At 36.7% G+C, this 20,943-nt stretch overlaps 1 protein-coding gene across 3 annotated transcripts in view; it reads left to right on the top strand.

Moving 5' to 3' along the window:
* The window catches only part of LOC131436889 (potassium voltage-gated channel subfamily KQT member 1-like), a 444,267-nt gene that overhangs the window by 309,953 nt on the left and 113,371 nt on the right, over positions 1–20,943 (top strand). The window lies entirely within an intron of this gene.

The following is a 20,943-nucleotide window of genomic DNA, read 5'->3' as shown; positions in this document are numbered from 1 at the left end:
TGAAATAAAGCATCGAGATTCGTATCTTTCAAGTACAGAAGGAAAATTAGAATCGATTCACGATTAGCGATCGAGATAAATTCAAGCAGTAACTTGTTTCTACGGGGATTTTACAAGGGTATCTGTGAAACCTTTAATGAAGGGTTTTGTGGTCCCAAATTCAAAGTTCCTGAAGTTTATTCGAATCCGGCTTCCGGTTCCGGAATTACAAGATTAATAGTATACTAATTTGGATTTGAATTTTTTCATAAATGACCCTGTAAAGCTGTAATTTTCTTGAAAATCGCTCATAAGTTTTTCTATTTTGTTGTTAGCAGATGACCAAATAATTTCACTTCAGTAATTCTGGTTCCTAATTTCCGCTTCCGCGAGTACCGGAAATAGTGAAACAACACAAAACTGGAACCTACTTAAATTTCTCGAAGATGCAAAGGTCGGTTTTAATAAACTTATGTTCAAACTCATCTCCCAAAACTAGATTTAGGGTTGTATGTCATCTGGATCCAACTTCCAGATCCGATATTATAAGGATATGAATGCTAAAAACTTCAAACTGTCATTCAAAGTGCAAATAACGATGCAAACAACATAAAATCTCTATGGGAGGTGTCCTTGTTAGAACCCTCGACTTCCCCCGGTGAACGACCATGGTAGGGATAAAACCGGGGTTAAATAAAGACAATAATAATAATATTTTGACTACACCGGTTCTCAGCTTCCGGTTCCGGAAGTACCGGAAATAGTGGTCCAACATTTCCAAAAGTAGCTCCCTCCGATTCCTCAGAGATTGCTGAGTCGATTTTCATAAACTTAGATTCAAATGAAAAATATTATGATGCTATACAAAACTAGTAAATTTTATCTAAATCCGACTTCCGGTTCCGGAATTACAAAGTGATGAGGGCTGAAAGTTTCGAACTCGAACGAATTACGCTTCGAACTGCTTCCTCATTCTTCGTATAGTCCAGATCTGACGCCTAGTGACTACTGGCTATTCACTGATCTAAAATAAAATTATAGTTGGTATGAAACTCAAATAAAGACGCAATTGCTTAATGCGAAGCCTATTTTGAGGTGAAAGACCAATCTTTCTACAAGCACGGCATCGAAAAGTTAGAAAAGCGTTGATTGTATTGCTCTTGAAGGAAATAACATTTATGAATTATCCGACAAAAATCGATGCAATCTTCAATTGAATCGATTCGCTCTCTGTATCAGTTAGTAAGTTAAGTTCCTTATTAAATTCCGTACAGACTTCTTGGCGACAAGTTTTGACACTTTTTTCCAATCTTTTTCGAACTGTTGAATGGTTTCGGCTGCCGAGACATGTTTCCTAAGATGTGCCTTCGTTAATGCCCAAAATTCCTCAATTGGTCGAAGTTCTTTTGGGACGAAAGTGGCATTTTTGGTAGTATACCATTCTACCGTTGATTTCGAGAAGTGGCAAGAAGCAAGATCTAGCCAGAAGACAACAGAATCCTTGTGGCTTCGAATCATGGGTAGAAGTCGTTTTTGTAAACATTCCTTGATGTATATTTCGCTGTTCATTGAAGCAGTAGAGATGAAGATTTTCGAAATCTTACCGCAGCTACAAACTGCTTGCCAGACCATAGCTTTCTTACCAAATTTTTCGACTTTAATCGATGTCATGTCGATGACTGGTTTAACACTTGCCCGTCTCGCACCGTATAATATTGTGGTCCCGACAAGGATTTGTAATCGAGTTTCACGTTGGTTTCCTCGTCCATGATTATGCAGTTCAAATTTCCAGCAAGAATCGTATTGTACAGCTTATGAACCCTCGGCCTGATCGATGCTTCTTGTTTCGGACTACGTTTTGGTTGTTTCTGCTTCTTATGGGTTCGAAGATTCAAACGTTCTTTAGCACGAAGAACATTTGACTTCGAAGTGCCCACTTTTTTGCTGCATCCCGAACTGAAACCTCCTTCTTTTGCTCGAACGCCTTCAGTATACGTTTATCCAACTGAGGGTTAGCAGGACCTTTTTTCGACCCGTTTTCGGTTTATCCTCAAAGGTGTTATCCTCACCGAACTTCCCGATTGCATTTCGCACGGCTTTTTCACCTACTCCTTCCATTTTTGCTATCTTTCTCAGTGACAGTCCGCGTTCTGTGCACCATTTGTACACAATTTTTCGACGTTGTTCTGCTGAAAGTCCACGCATTTCGAAACAAACTAATGAAAACGAATAAACAACTGCACAAATGGTTAGAGAAGAGTATAAACAACAGGACGCAGCCATAAAAATTGACAGATTCTGAACCATTGCGAAATGGCAACGGTTTTTGGTTGCGTCCATACTTTCTGGGACAGTCTTTAATTTTCAGATGCAAAATCGATATCCGAAAAAATGTTGATCTCTCATTCTTGCCACATTACGATATGACACAGTATGTTTAGAGTTCGTCGGTACACTTAGTTTCAACAAACCGCGCGGGAAATCGATTAGCCGAATAGTACCACATAAATTTCCCTCCGCTCAACCGGGCCGGAAGTAATTTGTTGATTTCACCCACCGCAAATGTTGCAAACTATCGGATCATCAACTAGACGAATTGAGGTTGTCCTGCGTTTGTAGTTTCCGGCTGTTCCATCTTCCATTTTAACAGTGCCCGACTAAACAAATTTCGACTAGTCACGAATATCATTTCCCTTTCCATCAGTGTTTTTATTTAGTGCTATGAAGGGTGCCGGTCTGGATTGCGATATTTTCTCCTTAACGGAAGCACTTCTCACCGGGCAGCGTGGATCGCATGGTTTAGCAAAACAGCATATTGCAGCAAGCTGAGGTAACTTTTTAATTGAATTTATGAAACAATTTGTGCCACTTGAGGTCTTTTTGAGATACTTTCATGATCCTGGTCAAGTGAAGTGCAAGCATGGTGGCGTGTTGTTTTTCCCCCTTGAAAACCCACACAAACAATTTCAAGCCAAGTAAAAAGTGTTTCGGATTATTCAACTCAAGTTTTTGATGAGCAAACACCGGGACTCAAGCCCTTTTTTATTTGGTGAGCGGCATTGAAGGCAGTGAAGTTAGTTAAAATATTTTATATAAAATTATTCCCCTGGTAATTGACTTGGTCTAGGTAGCTGGGCAGTGACTGGGCTTTTTAGGTTAGAATCTGTCCCCGTCCGGTTTCCGTGTCTTTTCGCCTTGTACAGTTACGACCGGGATCCGGAGCCGACAGGTGTTTAATCGATATTTTTTAATTAATTTGCTACTCGCGCCACTGATGTTGGTTGGCTGACAGTTTTTGGAACCTATCGTTCCCTTCCCGTCGATCGGAAAGAAATGGCTGGCGACTTGTTTTCTTATTAATTATCGTGCGGTACAGTTTATTCGTTGAAAATTGAGAACGATGAAAACTGTCAGCTGTGTTAACCAATGGATTATTTTTCCCCCGACGAACTGATGCTTGTTCAAACAGTTTGGAGTTAACTAATTTGTTTGCGGTTTTCTGAATCATCCGCTTCAAAAGGAATTATCGTCGCTTTTTGCGTTATTATATGAACTTGGACGAGGTAATTCAGTTGCCAATAGAAGTTTCTTTTTGCCCAAAAGGGCATTTTAACGGCATGTCAAACAATGGATTTGAGATACTTCTTACGAATCATTTTCCTAATACTCACACAGTGGTTGATATGAATCTGAACGCGACTCTGTGCCAATCGTTTTCAGTCACCCTTAACATAAAGCGCCCTCGAATCTTCTTCAACTGCAAAAAAACAATTTCGTAGATTAGGTGTGGTGTGATAATGCCTTTTTCTTGTCTTTGACACTGTCTCATTAAAACATGTTTTGTCTTGTTTTATTAGGATAATTTCTGACACAAATTTGGGTTGATTTTTGATACAAATTAAGTTAGATTGATTCGTGTAGTTAAAAAAGGTATGTTTCAGCGCTTAAGGCACATGAATTGTCGGAAATATTCCTCAATCAATTCTGAAGTAATTAGATCATCCATATCCGAGAAAATTGAGCAGTAACGAATTTTTATCGTTTACGTCACTTACACCATTACTTGATTAATGACCCAATAGTAGCTATCAAATGAGCCCATGCTTTGCTGAAATCGGTTAAACTATTTCAGTGAAAATTGAGCGGAAAGAAAAAATGCGTTTTGTTGGTAACGTCACTTATTTCATGAGGATAAAGTGGAGAGAGATGTCGCACTTTTCTTTAAGTTAAGGTAAAAGGAACAGGAAGGAATGAAACGTTAATGTAAATAATTTTAAAAATACTTAAAACACCACTGATTAATCCGATGTATTTGTTTGGAGAAAAATCAATGATTATCATTGTGAATTATTAACAACAACAAAAAATTTTTGGGAGAGATGCCCCTTTGTAAGGCAAAAAGGAAGTACTCAGTCTTGAGTTAAAAAAATGGAATGTATTTTTGTTATTCGTTTATCATTTTCACACAATTTAGAATCGAAAATCGAGAAGAAATAATCGAAAGTGTCTACTGTCCTTCTTTGATACATTTTATGGCTACTTTCGAATTTCCGGGTGGCCACAGATTTAGTATTACGCTAGCCTTCATTTTATATTCGGTAGGCATTCGACATGCTGTAAATAAAAAACGAAACATTAATTTTTTGGATATAAGGCGCGTCTTACGTCATGCGTTTTATATTGAAAAGGTGGTATCTCTTCCATAGTTTTTGTGCGCCGTCTCTACCGATTTGTGGGTATAGGCGCCGCTTAGTTCCAAATGACGCTGAAAAAAAAATTCCTGTGATTGAAAAAATATTTTCGACTCAGCCACATTGTGCGGAGAGAAAAATTTGGTACATAGCACTACATAACACTAGAGGTCATCAGAACTCCGATCAAAAGTTGGTTTCTCCAGCAATTCTCTAACCTTTCCATAGAGAAAGGCAAAAACATCGCGTACGAGGCTTACCACGAACCCTGCGTTCTTTACTAAATATTATGTTCACTTGACGCTCTTTCGGCATTTGAACAACGTGTCCAGTCTATCGTAGTCTACAGTATTGTATAAGTTTAACAATATCCACCCTTTCATTAATCTGGCACAACTCGGAATGCATGCGTCGCCGTCAGATGCCTTTCTTCTGTTTACTGCGGAGTACTGCCCGCAAATCGTTGCACTCAAATATTCCTTTGAAGTTTAAATTTGATAACGAGCTAAGAATTGAAAAATAAAATTTTTTGTTTTTTTTTTGTTTTTTTAAATTTTTGAAAAAGTGTTCGGCGTTTTTTTTAAAAACATATGTTCTAAAGCAATGCTGGCTTGTTAGACCAGCGCGCTATACATGTGCCGCTCATGTGCCCTAACTTGTATTGTTTCCATGGTATTTTACCAGAGCTTGTCGGCCTTTATTAACGGATTAAAACTACACTACTACTGAACCTACTGAATCACTATTAGTGACCCAATTTTTTTTCAATGGATCGTATGGGGCATTGTAATCGTTGCTTACATTCCTCAGTCACGATTCAATTCTATTATTTAATTGTCATGTCACTACAAAATAGATACGTATTTCCACTGTTATTTATAGTCTTCATCAGTGAATCAAAGTTTTATAAGTCTGTTGGAAATAAAAAAAACTACAAAGATGTTCCTTCTATACGAAAGAATGTGGGTAGAATAGGAAATAACAGGTAGATTAGAATGTTAGTTGCTAGTTTTTTTCCTATGATTATCCAAACGAATTAAGAGGCTTTATATTTTTGGTCTCGATTAATTGAAGAAGTGAAGTGATTTTTAAACATTTCTAAGCTTTCCGCTACATCTAATTTTGATTGGTTCAAAATTGGTCCTGAAATTGTTATTCAAAAATAGATGGATATTTTCGCCTAAAGGTCTATACGCACCGATTAGACCGATCCGAGCTCTCTGGCACCGGATTTTATAATGTTTCGACTATGGCATGCTCTCAAATAATTGCTTACCAAATAGTCCCAATATTATAGGTCAAACAAATTTGCTGAAGACAGCACGGTGCCATCTGTTGACATGAGCTCAGGAATTATTTTCCAATGAACCGCGTTTTGTGTGCAAGTGAATATGTGGAAAATAAAGTAATATTGACAGATGTTCATGAAACCAAATTGATCAGCCCCCCAATGATACACTAACCCCAGAGGCAGAGAACAAATATAGTAAGCGAGTATGGAAATTCGTCCAATAGCTCCTCTCCACTGAAATCGCGCTTGGTTGCAAAGCTCAGATGACTGATCCGGGAATGAAAATAAGCTATTGGATTCCACGGTAATTCCCCATGAATAATTGAGTACTATTGTTAGCCCCACTCCAACCCGAACCGCTAAAATTTGCATTACAATATTCATAACCTAAAAACTTGTCATTCAGAATTAATCAACGCTAACGGGTGAACATTTACGCGTGGCGTTCCCTTGTCCGTTGAATCGTCTCATTTCGAAAATCCCGCTTAATGCTGATGACAGAAGCCATTGGTAATTTTCCCACTGCCTATGGCAGGGTGAAGCATTCGATCAAATGTCAGGCAATCAAATTTATGACATCCCATAACAGTGGTCATGTCAAACAAACCGAATGCGGATATCAAAACATTTGTCTCTGCTGCAGGAGGGATTTAATTAAAGGCAATCAATTTTGATGAGTTTTGTATTTTAATGCAAAGTCCGGGGTCGATTTTATATTTGTAAATAGCACGGAAGGATGAAAAGAATACCAAAAATTTTGTGTTACAAAGTGCAAAGAACAGTCTTCCTCCTTCTAACCCTCGATTGAGGTGTCATGATTGCATATAGATTCGAATATCCTTAACGTGAAGTGCTTCAAATGTCACTTATGCATTTTCATCTGCGCATCGTTTTCCACACCGGGAAAGTCTGTTCTCACAATATTCATCACTGAAGCAGCTGCGGGATCAGATAATGTGCTATTCGGAGACATCCTAGCGGATTTTCTATTCCTTGCACGGAGCCATCCAACCATGGACAAATCATTGAACCCATCGTCATTCAAGTGTCAAAGTTTCTCATAGATCGTTTTCTTTTGTATATTGCATTTTTTTTACTTTCGTTGGGTGTAGATAAGTTTTCCCATAAAATCCCAAATCGAGTCATCAGTTTCCTACATACTAAACGACCTTTTGTCATGGATTGGACCATAATAAGCGGTAACTCGACTGCCATGTGACGTGAAGCCGGTTAAAGTTCGAGAGTGATGCGTCGTTTCGGTCGTCAATCGTCGGATTTTAAACTACACTCAAAACATGATGATCAAACCGCAAAATGATGAACAAAACAACGAAATACAAAGGCTATTGCAGGATAAGCATGTGAAATCTGCCCCCAAAGGGAATTCATATTGTTATACCACATTCGAAAGGCCATTGCTGTAAAGTTTCAACCCTTTAACTGCCATATTGAAGGAGCTAGGGTGGTTCGATTGATTTTTATTTTATTCAATTTTTGAACAAAACTGCTCCCCGAAAAATTAAAAAAAAATCAGGTATGTTTAAGGCATTATGGGGATGCTTCACAATTTTTTTTAAAATTTTTGAAAATGTATTTCTTTTATTAAAACATACTAGAAAATTTTGAAACATATTTTTTAGCTCTTCCAATTTTTGCGCCACCCTGAATTTTTCAGTGATAAATAAAGAATTTTTGGACATGTTAAAGTGGTATGTTTTCATATTTTTCAAAAATGTGGACGACCAAAATATTTGATTTTTTCTACAAAATAATTAAAAGTCGACCATGCGTTCCCATCAAGTTCTCTTAGAAGAAAACGCATGATGCTTTGTTATAGTATTGTCTAGTAGTAGTCGACCATGCGTCCCCATCAAGTTCTGTTAAAAGGAAACACATGGTGCTTTGTTCTAGTAGTTTAAGCAACTCAAGCGCAGGGCTTAGAAATCAAAGTAACGAAAAGGAGGAAATGAGTGTCAACCTTCGCATAATACATTCTTCGGGTACAACCTAGAAAGCTACGAAGCAAGAACTTACTGGTATGTGGTTCATATATGAATGGTAGTAATATATGAACGTCGTGAGTATCACACATATGAAATTCGGTTACGGCAGTCGAGAACTAGAGCGGGTGTCAGTTTTTTACGTGTTGCTGATGGATGTAATGAAAGAATAATGAAAGGAAGAATGAAAATTTCATTACAGTGTCAAAAGTTTTCTTAAAGATATGTTATCGAGGGATGTGTATAGTTTTCTGGAAAAATGTATGATAAAGATAAAATTGGAGTTTTGTGTTTGAAAACGTCAATCGAATATCTTTATGATGGTTTTCATGGTTTGTAGACTGAGAGCGCTATACATTCAATTATATTCACAACAACAGATATAAAAAATAGTGATGCGTTATTTTTCGTTTTTGAGTTATAACCTTTGCATAATTTCAAGTCAAGCATTTATCGACCATGTCTATTAAAAAACTTGATTCGCTGAATCGATTTCTTTTATTTTTGGGTATATTGTGTAGAAAGCTCCGTACTTTCCAGAAAATATCTGAGAATACATAGTTAACTCAGTAAGTGATTTTCACTCTCAATTAACTCAGTAAGTGATTGTCACTCTCAGAGGAACGCTTTTGAGAAGGATGTTCTGCCAAGTAATTTTGGATTTAAAGCTTTATCACGAGATGACCCAATTAAGACACACAGATCACAAAAAAGCTATTCAGGCCCGTAATAAGTCTCATTTTTAAAAGCTTACAAGAGGTATATCGAGTACACTTCAAATTCCACTGGATATTTGGGAATCCAGCGTCGTTGCTGTGGATGCGCTATTGGCAATAGAACTGTTGGTTGCTGTTCACACGCACGGAGAACCCTTCGATCATAAAATTGCGATATCGCAGTTTTTGATTTTTGCGATAGTTGATTTAAATAATTTCTTTTTGATTCAACCAAAATGGTTTTTGATTTGCATATATTCAAGTAGTTGAAAAATATGTTGTTTTGAATGCTGTCAAATGCCGGAGACAGTTGAAAGCAAAACAATAATCGCAATGCAAAATCAACAACTTTTCTAGTTGAAATCTGTTCGCGTCGCTTCAAAATGTCAATGAAAACAACATCGATGGTTAAAGCGTTTGGTGAAATTGTGTTCATTCGATTTGAGAAATTTATGATAACAAGTGTTCATCTAACAGCGGTGTTGTGATAAAGTTAACCTTGTTAAGAAGAAAAAGATTTGGTGACAAATTAGAAAATGGTAATGAACGATCATCTCGTAATCTTTCAGGTATGCGCAAAAATTTTATGCTTCAAACTCGATCATTGATTCACTTCCAGCAGACTGTTTTACTTCCAGCTGTTTGATACCGATGATGATGTTCATGCATTAGCAATGAAACGCTTTTTGACATGAATTTAATTTATAAAAGTAACAGGAGCGATGGGTTTCAAACACACAGAACGCGCTGCGATTGAATGGCGCATTTGAATTGCCGCAAAAATCCAATTCCCAGCGGTTGATGCACCCAAGCTCATATAAATTGACTAAAATTATCAGTGCATAGCTTTAGTTCAACCGTTTGAAGGCATCATCTTTCAATACTTATTTTTGGTAAATTTAATAATTTCGCTAATTTACTCGCCCCTTGACATGATCATGATCATACAAAAATCAAAATCACTTAGAGATCAGATCAGTTCTGATTTCGTAATGATAATTTATTCCTTGGTTAAGATCACTTGAAATCAGCAGTGATCGGTGGTTTTCCCAGCCCTAATGATATTACATGTCCATATAAATTACTATTTATATTTTACCAACGATATTTATTTCATGAATCTCAACATACCGAATTATTTTCGCAAATCAATAACATTGTTCGAGTTGATTCAACTATTTGCAATGTCTAAAACAAATAAACCGATTTATTTTTCAACTAACAGAATTTTGTTTCAACAACAACAACAGTTATTTCTACTAAAATATTTGTTGAAATTGAAAGGTATGTGTCCTCACTAATTGACAGCATTTTTTTCAAACAGTTAAATTAGTTGTTTCCATCGTTTCGTTTCTGCTAATCGAAAAGCAAAAATGACAGTTTAGTTCAAACAACAATCGATTAGTTGTACCAAATTTTAATTGAAATGGGATCGCAGGTGGTTCCGTGCGATATCAATAAAAGAAGTGACGATGATAAGTCTATAGAATAAACGAAAATAATCAGAGAGAAAATGTGTGCTTTCAAATAGCAATGTATTTTTATAACATTTTTTATCCCATTTCCTATTTAAATGAAAAATACAGTCGATAATTTTAAGAAATTTTTTCGTGACCTTTCTTACATGAAACTTCTGAATCATTTTATAAAGACAATTGAAGTTTCAATTTTATAATTGACCCTGTTGAGACCTTAGTTCTGACTCCTACTGCGTGCATTAGTTCATCCAATAGCAAAATTTTATTAAAAATGATATGCTGATAAAAAAAACTCCAAATAGGTTATGAAATCAACAACAAAATGTATAAAAATTTAAGCTTATTTTATAATTTATAGCGGTTAATCGTTTGGTTCAAATAATATGACATTTAAAAAATAAGAGGAATATGCTTTATTAAACTCAAATTGTTGTGACTATATTAGTATTATATAAGGATAAGAATTCTATGTAAAAGTGATGCTACGGCGAAGAACAACTTATGTAAATTACCTTGAGAAATAAACGTATTTATGGAAACAATTCTAAGAAATCGATTCCAACCTTCATCAATGGCCACTTCTGTTTGACACCAATATAAAAAAGAAAAATTCAATTCACTGCTGTTTCAACTCGCTATGTATTTAGTGAAATGTACAGAGCTGGCAAAAAGGAAACCGCGTTGTACGAGACCCCACAGTGCAAAACGATTTGACCATTTCATGAAACACTATCGAATCATCGAATTATATACAGTCACCCGCTCTAGTTCTTGACTGCCGTAACCGAATTTCATATGTGGGATACTCGCGACGTTCATAAATTACTACCATTCATATATGAACCACATACCAGTAAGTTCTTGCTTTGTAACTTTCTCGGTTGTACCCGAAGTATGATCGTGTATTATGCAAAGGTTGAAACTCATTTCCTCCTTTTCGTTACTTTGATTTCTAAGCCCTGCGCTTGAGTTGCATAAACTACTAGAACAAAGCACCATGTGTTTCCTTCGCTCAGAATTTGATGGGGACGCATGGTCGACTTTTAATTATTTTGTAGAAAAAATCAAATATTTTGGTCGTCCACAGTTTTTAAAAATATGAAAACACATCACTTTAACATGTCCAAAAATTCTTTATTTATCACTAAAAAATCCAGGGTGGTGAAAAAATTGGAAGAGGGACAAAATATGTTTCAAAATTTTCTAGTATTTTTTAATGGAAGAAATACAACCCTTAAATATGCCAGATTTTTTTCAAATATTTCGGAGGAGCAGTTTCTTCAAAAATCAAATGAAATAAAAATCAATAGAATCACCCTAGCTCCTTCAATATGGCAGTTAAAGGGTTGAAACTTTGAGAAAATTGTTTCCAGTCTATGACCTTTCGAATGTTGTATAACAATATGAATTCCCTTTGGGGGCAGATTTCACATGCTTATTCTGCTATAGCCTTTTACAAAAAAAAACACTGATTGACACGAACAATAACAAACAATCCCACAAATGGGGATGCATCCAGTCTTTCAGCCGTCATTTATACCGTCTGTTAAGTAAGAGGAGCATAATTTTCAAAAAGTTATATTATAATAATAGCTTTTGACGTTTTGCATACTGAGATAACGCGCTTTCAGTTGAATAGTGAGTCCATCAACAAAAAACAAAACCTTCGTATTACATTCCTTCTGTGAATTTTGACCCTTCTTTTTCAACAGACTTCGCAGCCGATTCATAGCGCACAGAACTTTTGCATGGCTGGTGCTACGATCCTACTGACACAAAAAATCCTTCCAGATCGGGGCTCGAACATACGACGACTGGCTTGTAATACCCTTTCCTTGTGCATTGAACCGCCAACCCAGGACAGTGCAATTAACACCAGCATCGATTACTGCTTGACATCTCCGAAGCATACATCCCACCAAATTGTCGGCGTATTCGAGGGGAAACGTCTTTCAAACGAGTCGAATTTGTCGGGAGCGCAACTCCAAAGTGCGAACAAGTTTTCCAAGGAGCTTCTGCTTGGTGTAGGCCCCAACGTTTTCGACGCAATGCATTTTTTCCGTTTACATTTTTTATATCTTTCTATTTAGTCCCGGCTGGTCATTGTCGAGGTCAAGATTTTACATTGTAAGCGCACAGATGTTCCCGAATAGCGACGTCGCTGTGATAACTCGAGATCTGTTTGTTTCAATTTCGCTTGTCCTTGACGTGAGGACAAGTCAGGATCACGCGAAAGCAATTCCACGATTCGTTTTCTTCCTTACCGGTCACTTTACCTAAAATGCCGAAAGCCATTGACTATTTTCGAATCTTTAAATCGTTGAACCCATTTCTTGACAAATGATACCAACTTTTTAATGTATTTGGCCGCCACTGCATGGTTCATTTTTGGTATTTCAGTGTGTTTGCAAAAGAACACGGCCTCGAAGCGCTTTGTTTAAATGATAATCTGACATTGACTGATTTTTTTTTCAAAGCGTCAAAGCGGATATCCACTGACAAAAAAAAATTAAGTCGATATCACTTACCGATCGCAAGCAAGTATGGAAAAGCCTTTACACAACTGACTGTAAATGCACATTCTTATAATGTACTTTTGACCATTTTTCGCACTATAATACCGAAACTTGAAGACGTTAGATATGTTAATGAAATTCGGGTAATCAATATTGGAAATTATTGATTGTAAATTTGAACAATATAACTAACTGAAAATACTCAAAAAGCAGTCTAAGGCCATGCCAACTGTAAAGAGTAGCGTGTTTCAAAAACTTCAAAGAAAAAATCCCATTGCTATGTCAAAACCACTGTGAAATTTTGAATATTTAGTCTGCTGTTTTTGTTTTTATTATATTTATTTACAGCTACGCGAAAAATTTTTTGAGAATTTTGAGTGCCTTGAGAAGGACAGTTTAGGAAGCTGGTGTTGATGATGAGAGGTGGTGATCAACATCATCGAACATTTTCGTCGGATGCGAAAAATTAGCAAAATTTCTGTTGTGCCAGGTGAACGATAATGAAAATCTACAGAAAGTCCATGGTAGGGGAGACTAGGGCCAATTTTCATAGGAGGTGACCTTAGGTACCAAGAACAGTTGACGAATGATGTGAATCTTTCCCTTGAAAATCGAGGGGATCATTACTCAAAGTTTATTTTGACAGTGCTGTCACACATTCTTCCGTTAGCGATTTTTTTCACCTGTTGACTACATTTGGCAAACGGATTTCACTAACAGTAAATGTCTTAGCTAATTTGAGGGCACTCAACACGAATATAAAAGGAATTATTTGTGCATTTGTACGCATATTATAGGTAGGGTGAATCCGGGTGGGATCCATATATTTTTAAAAATCGATATTTTTTCAAAACTATTCACTGAATCAGAACTTAGCTTATTGTTATTAAAAGTTTAAGGATCCCACTACATATTGAAAACCGATTTTGCGTTAAAAGATAAAAAAAATGATATTGATATTTATATTCCAACAAAAACTGCTAATCCGGGTGACACGCCGGAAACGTTAGAGAAATTAATACATTGTGTTTCAACTCAAAAGCAAACATAAACAAAAAGTTAATTTTCATGTACATGATCGAAGAGATTTTTTATGATTTTTTTTTTAAAGAGCTCCCCATAAGAAAAGATTTTTATTTAAATGGTTTAGATGACTCAACCGATTTTCACAAACTTATATTCAAATGAAAGATCTTATGGTCCCATACAAAGCTCCTGAATTTCATTTGAATCCGACTTCTGATTCCAAAACTACAGGGTGATATGCACCAAAAAGGTGAAAATAATGTCACTAACTTTTCTCACATATGGCTGAACCGATTTTCAGAAACTTATAAATCTTCATCTGAAAGGTCTTAAGATGCCATAAAAATATCCCAATTTTTATTAGGATCAAACTTCTGGTTCCGGAGGTAGGGTGCTTAGTGTAAAAATGATAATTTCAAGGATATTCATTTAGGGGTTAGCCAAATTTTGTGCTAGGGCACATAACCGTTTTTATTAGTTTTACGTTTCGTCTTTGACTCATCAGTGCAGAGCAGTTCAAATTGAACTGCTTAGTGCTAAACTCGGCAGTTCAATTTGAACCGCTAAGCAGACGTAAAGTTTCTGCTACTTACAGAACACTTTTTGTTTTGCAACGGAGTGCAATGTCTTTTCTGACGTGCCGAACGAAAACGTGTTTTCGACTATTTCTGGCCGATGCAGGTATCGTCATTTAGGGATTAGCCAAATTTTGTGCTAGGGCACTTAACCGTTTTTATTAGTTTTACGTTTCGTCTTTGACTCATCAGTGCAGAGCAGTTCAAATTGAACTGCTTAGTGCTAAACTCGGCAGTTCAATTTGAACCGCTAAGCAGACGTAAAGTTTCTGCTACTTACAGAACACTTTTTGTTTTGCAACGGAGTGCTATGTCTTTTCTGACGTGCCGAACGAAAACGTGTTTTCGACTATTTCTGGCCGATGCAGGTATGGTCATTTAGGGGTTAGCCAAATTTTGTGCTAGGGCACATAACCGTTTTTATTAGTTTTACGTTTCGTCTTTGACTCATCAGTACAGAGCAGTTCAAATTGAACTGCTTAGTGCTAAACTCGGCAGTTCAATTTGAACCGCTAAGCAGACGTAAAGTTTCTGCTACTTACAGAACACTTTTTGTTTTGCAACGGAGTGCAATGTCTTTTCTGACGTGCCGAACGAAAACGTGTTTTCGACTATTTCTGGCCGATGCAGGTATGGTCATTTAGGGGTTAGCCAAATTTTGTGCTAGGGCACATAACCGTTTTTATTAGTTTTACGTTTCGTCTTTGACTCATCAGTGCAGAGCAGTTCAAATTGAACTGCTTAGTGCTAAACTCGGCAGTTCAATTTGAACCGCTAAGCAGACGTAAAGTTTCTGCTACTTACAGAACACTTTTTGTTTTGCAACGGAGTGCAATGTCTTTTCTGACGTGCCGAACGAAAACGTGTTTTCGACTATTTCTGGCCGATGCAGGTATGGTCATTTAGGGGTTAGCCAAATTTTGTGCTAGGGCACATAACCGTTTTTATTAGTTTTACGTTTCGTCTTTGACTCATCAGTACAGAGCAGTTCAAATTGAACTGCTTAGTGCTAAACTCGGCAGTTCAATTTGAACCGCTAAGCAGACGTAAAGTTTCTGCTACTTACAGAACACTTTTTGTTTTGCAACGGAGTGCAATGTCTTTTCTGACGTGCCGAACGAAAACGTGTTTTCGACTATTTCTGGCCGATGCAGGTATGGTCATTTAGGGGTTAGCCAAATTTTGTGCTAGGGCACATAACCGTTTTTATTAGTTTTACGTTTCGTCTTTGACTCATCAGTACAGAGCAGTTCAAATTGAACTGCTTAGTGCTAAACTCAGCAGTTCAATTTGAACCGCTAAGCAGACGTAAAGTTTCTGCTACTTACAGAACACTTTTTGTTTTGCAACGGAGTGCAATGTCTTTTCTGACGTGCCGAACGAAAACGTGTTTTCGACTATTTCTGGCCGATGCAGGTATGGTCATTTAGGGGTTAGCCAAATTTTGTGCTAGGGCACATAACCGTTTTTATTAGTTTTACGTTTCGTCTTTGACTCATCAGTACAGAGCAGTTCAAATTGAACTGCTTAGTGCTAAACTCGGCAGTTCAATTTGAACCGCTAAGCAGACGTAAAGTTTCTGCTACTTACAGAACACTTTTTGTTTTGCAACGGAGTGCAATGTCTTTTCTGACGTGCCGAACGAAAACGTGTTTTCGACTATTTCTGGCCGATGCAGGTATGGTCATTTAGGGGTTAGCCAAATTTTGTGCTAGGGCACATAACCGTTTTTATTAGTTTTACGTTTCGTCTTTGACTCATCAGTACAGAGCAGTTCAAATTGAACTGCTTAGTGCTAAACTCGGCAGTTCAATTTGAACCGCTAAGCAGACGTAAAGTTTCTGCTACTTACAGAACACTTTTTGTTTTGCAACGGAGTGCAATGTCTTTTCTGACGTGCCGAACGAAAACGTGTTTTCGACTATTTCTGGCCGATGCAGGTATGGTCATTTAGGGGTTAGCCAAATTTTGTGCTAGGGCACATAACCGTTTTTATTAATTTTACGTTTCGTCTTTGACTCATCAGTACAGAGCAGTTCAAATTGAACTGCTTAGTGCTAAACTCGGCAGTTCAATTTGAACCGCTAAGCAGACGTAAAGTTTCTGCTACTTACAGAACACTTTTTGTTTTGCAACGGAGTGCAATGTCTTTTCTGACGTGCCGAACGAAAACGTGTTTTCGACTATTTCTGGCCGATGCAGGTATGGTCATTTAGGGGTTAGCCAAATTTTGTGCTAGGGCACATAACCGTTTTTATTAGTTTTACGTTTCGTCTTTGACTCATCAGTGCAGAGCAGTTCAAATTGAACTGCTTAGTGCTAAACTCGGCAGTTCAATTTGAACCGCTAAGCAGACGTAAAGTTTCTGCTACTTACAGAACACTTTTTGTTTTGCAACGGAGTGCAATGTCTTTTCTGACGTGCCGAACGAAAACGTGTTTTCGACTATTTCTGGCCGATGCAGGTATGGTCATTTAGGGGTTAGCCAAATTTTGTGCTCGGCCAGAAATAGTCGAAAACACGTTTTCGTTCGGCACGTCAGAAAAGACATTGCACTCCGTTGCAAAACAAAAAGTGTTCTGTAAGTAGCAGAAACTTTACGTCTGCTTAGCGGTTCAAATTGAACTGCCGAGTTTAGCACTAAGCAGTTCAATTTGAACTGCTCTGCACTGATGAGTCAAAGACGAAACGTAAAACTAATAATTCAAGGATATTGTTTTCATAAGCTACATCTTTATATTAACTAATGAATATCTCTACTTTGCAGACTATGAGAGTCTGCAACCAAATAAACTATTGATAGTCCCATAAAAGAATTGCTGAATTTCATCCAAGACCGACTAGCAGGCACATTTTTTCTAAAATTCAAATCGTCGAAGTTAACCGTAAAAAAATTGTAGGTCATATTAGTGTATGATTGAATGAACCGAGTATCATCATACCGATATCCAGTTTTCGGTTCCGGAAGTACCGACAATTGTATTCAAATGTGATAAAATGGAGCTCACTTCACACTCTCACATATGATTTCATAGATTTTCACTAGCTCAAATTCAAATGTAGTAGTAGTAGACAAAAGAAATCTCCCGAACTATTTTCTGAACTGTTTAAATTTTAGTATCTCGGGAATTTTCTGCTGTAATATACAGCAGAAAATTAAATTGAGAAAGGCATCATTACACCACTAGCTGAATTAAAACAGGTTTTGCACTTTAGTAACAGTATCAAATTGAAGTGCCTATAGTAAGTAGGTGTGGTGTCTCACCCTGGATTTTTGCGGCATCTTTATCGACACGTCATCTCACCCGGATTTATCCTATTTGCCATAGTTGCCACGGTTTTCAAGCAGTAAGGTGTGATGAAATCAAAAATCTGTTAAAAGTTGACTGAACAGTAAATCTGATTACTTTTTGTACTGTTTTATTTGCTATTTATTTTGAGTTTGGATCCGTTAGAAAAAAACCGGTACACCTAAGAGTATGTGTTTAATATGTAGTAATCGCGTCAGCCAATCTTCACTAAACCATTTGTAATCAATTTATAAAAGATTGGAAAAATACATCTGAAAACAGCAACAAAAAAAAATATTCGGACACATATTTTTGCTCAATCATCATTTGAAACGTGACAGGCTACCACGAAAACATACCACAAACAAATGACCAGCTGATTCTTCATTTTGGGCATGACATTATTTATATTGTTCCTCCGTTCATAAGGAGTGGCGGTTTCCGGAAAAACTTTTACTTTCATCCGGTTTTAGATTTTTACACCAGCATTTTCAACTGTTCCTTATGGCCTGCAAAGAAACGGCCGGTCTCGACTAGCGCTTCCGCCAAATAGCCAACTCTTTAGAAGCGAGAGAATATTGCAAATATTGGAAAGGTTATAAGCAGCGAACACGAATGTCCTCACAATGGTTCAATTCTTCGTTCCTAGGTTGGGCGAACATACCATCAAATGCATTTTAGTTTTTTCTACGTTTCGTCTTCAACTTGTCAGTGCATAATAGTTTATGTTGAATCGTTATGCTAGCTTTTTCTAGGCCTTTTGAAAATTTACTCTGTTCAAGAATGGGTAGAACTTAATTATGAATATCTCTTTTTGTATTTAAGGCTACTACATAATTTTCACCATACCATCGAAAATATGTTCAGAAATTTATGTTAAAATTTTTAGTAGTATGACATAAATATTTGTCATTCAAATAGTCTCAAAATTGAAGTTTTCTAATATGTTTGGTATGAAAGAGTATAAAGGTGAAATTCAGTGCATTAATTGAACGAATCATCGCACAAAACATATCGTGCAAAACCGACTCATACATATACGGAATATATTTAGTGATTGATTGTGGTGGGCTTACGACACGTTTTGTTCACTAGTAGAGCAGGCACTAACTATTTGTGCATGTTGTTTAAGACGGTCAATTGAGTCAGTCACTTTATAACCCAAAGGCTCTTATGATAGATTTTCTTGCCTATAGCAAAATCGTTCACTTTTTGTTACAGATCAAAATCTTTGGCATAATGACAATGCCTCACCTAGCTGATTCCAACTATGTATAATTGTATAAAAGAACTGAATAATATTTAAACAAAATCTATTTTTTATGAAACTACAACTGACTTGAAAGATATTATAGAATATAATAGAACTTAAGGTAGATAACGCTACTTGTTTTATTCAGTTGTAGCAAAAGATTCGGATAGTAATTGGTAAAAGACCTTCATCACTACTTTCCGACATACCAGAGACTCCCGACTCCTCTGCTAGAAGGTAAAAGTTAAGTTACTAAAAGATTTCTGCTTGCTTAAAATGACCTTCGGTCACGTCTCATCTTTCCGTTCTATACCTATATTCACATTCTTGTTCTCCCTTGAATACTATCACTCTACAATTTTCAATTCCTGATTCTCTGGTTAGCTAAATATCACAAAAAGAAAAAAAACTATTATACTTAATATTAAAAACGCTTCTTAATTCTTAAATTGATTAATATTAAAAACCCTTCTTAATCCACCTGATGGTGTGATAATGCCTTTCTCATTCTTCAAAACAGTCTCATAAAAACATATTTTATCTTTTTAATAAATAATTTCTGACACTAATTTGGGCTCATTTTTGACACCAATTGATTCAGATTGAATTGAGTAGTTCAAAAAAGCATTCTTCACTGTTTATATCACATAGTAGGCATCATTTTTTCAACCAAGCATGAGAAGAGTGATGTTAATCTAAAAAAAAACCCTTAGTCCACTTAGTGGAATTTTCATAGATATTGAAAAATCACCATAGGGGGGAATACATGAAATTTCCGAAATCGAAAAAAAAATTGATGCCAAAAGTCTTAGAATTGCATGAAACGTCGAGAATTAGTGTCATCTCGAAAAAAAAATTTCTTTTAAATCGACTTTCTGGGACTTAGCAAAAATATCAAAATTTTTCCCAGAAAGTCGATTTTTTCAAAAACAAATTTTTTTTTGAGATAACACTAAATGTCGACGTTTCATGCAATTTTAAGATTGTTGGCATCGAAAAAAATTTCACGATTTCGGAATTTTCATGCACTCCTCCTATGGTGCTTTTTCAAGATCAAAAATTTTCAAACTCTAACCGCTGGGCAGCACCCCGTAGCCATGTCCGATTTAGCTCAAATTTTGCATGAGGACATTTTTCGAGGTAATTAAACTTTTGAGCACTAGAGCTTTACGAAAATAGAGGTGATCCCAAAATGTTGGCACCGGCGGTAAAAATCAACGTGTTTTGTCGATTACGTAACTTATACCATCATATCTCCGGAACCAGAAGTCGCAGTCATTTAATCTTCGAACTTGATCAATAACCTAATAAAAGCTTTCAAACGAGCCTAAGCTTGTCATAATCGGTTCAGCCATCTCCGAAGAACTTGCGCGGTAAAAAACAACACATTCCGTCGGTTACGTCACTTATACCATTATATCTCCGGAACCAGGAAGTCACAGCCATTTGATCTTCGAACTTGATCAATTGCCTAACAATAGATTTCAAACGGGCCTAGACTTGTTAAAATCGTTTAAGCCATGTCCGAGAAACATGTGCGGTAAAAAAACACATTTTGTCGGTAACGTCACTTATTCCATTATATCTCTGGAACTAGAAGTCACTGCTATTTGATCTTCGAATTTGATCAGTGGCCCGACAGTAGCTTTCAAACGAGCCTAAGTATGATAAAATCGGTTCAGCCATCTCTGAGGAAATTCAGCGACCCACACACGCACACACACACATATACACACACATTTTCCGATCTCGTCGAACTGAGTCGAATGGTATATAACACTATGGGTATATAACGCTATGGGCTCCGTTCGAAAGTCGTTTTTCCAGCAATTCTAATAACTTTCTATAGAGAAAGGCAAACAAGAATAAAAGAAAAAAAAACTATAAAAACACCTACAATCAATTCATTATCTTTGAGTACATTCGCATTTTATCTAGAGAAACTCAAGCAATATGGTTCGTTAGGTTGCGTCATTAAAACCATAAAACTACCAGTTTGAAATAAATACAATCTGATTTGAGTAGCCGCCGTACATTCGCCCAGTTTAACATTATTCCACCACAAGTGCAATGATTGAGACAACCATCCGTAAAACATTGGCTACGAACAAGAGCGATCAAATCCTGAC

The sequence above is a fragment of the Malaya genurostris genome, chromosome 3 (assembly GCF_030247185.1).
Source record: "Malaya genurostris strain Urasoe2022 chromosome 3, Malgen_1.1, whole genome shotgun sequence".
NCBI classification, from domain to species: Eukaryota; Metazoa; Arthropoda; class Insecta; order Diptera; family Culicidae; genus Malaya; species Malaya genurostris.
The sequence above is the reverse complement of the archived record's forward strand: the minus strand, read 5'-3'. Positions and strand labels throughout refer to the sequence as shown.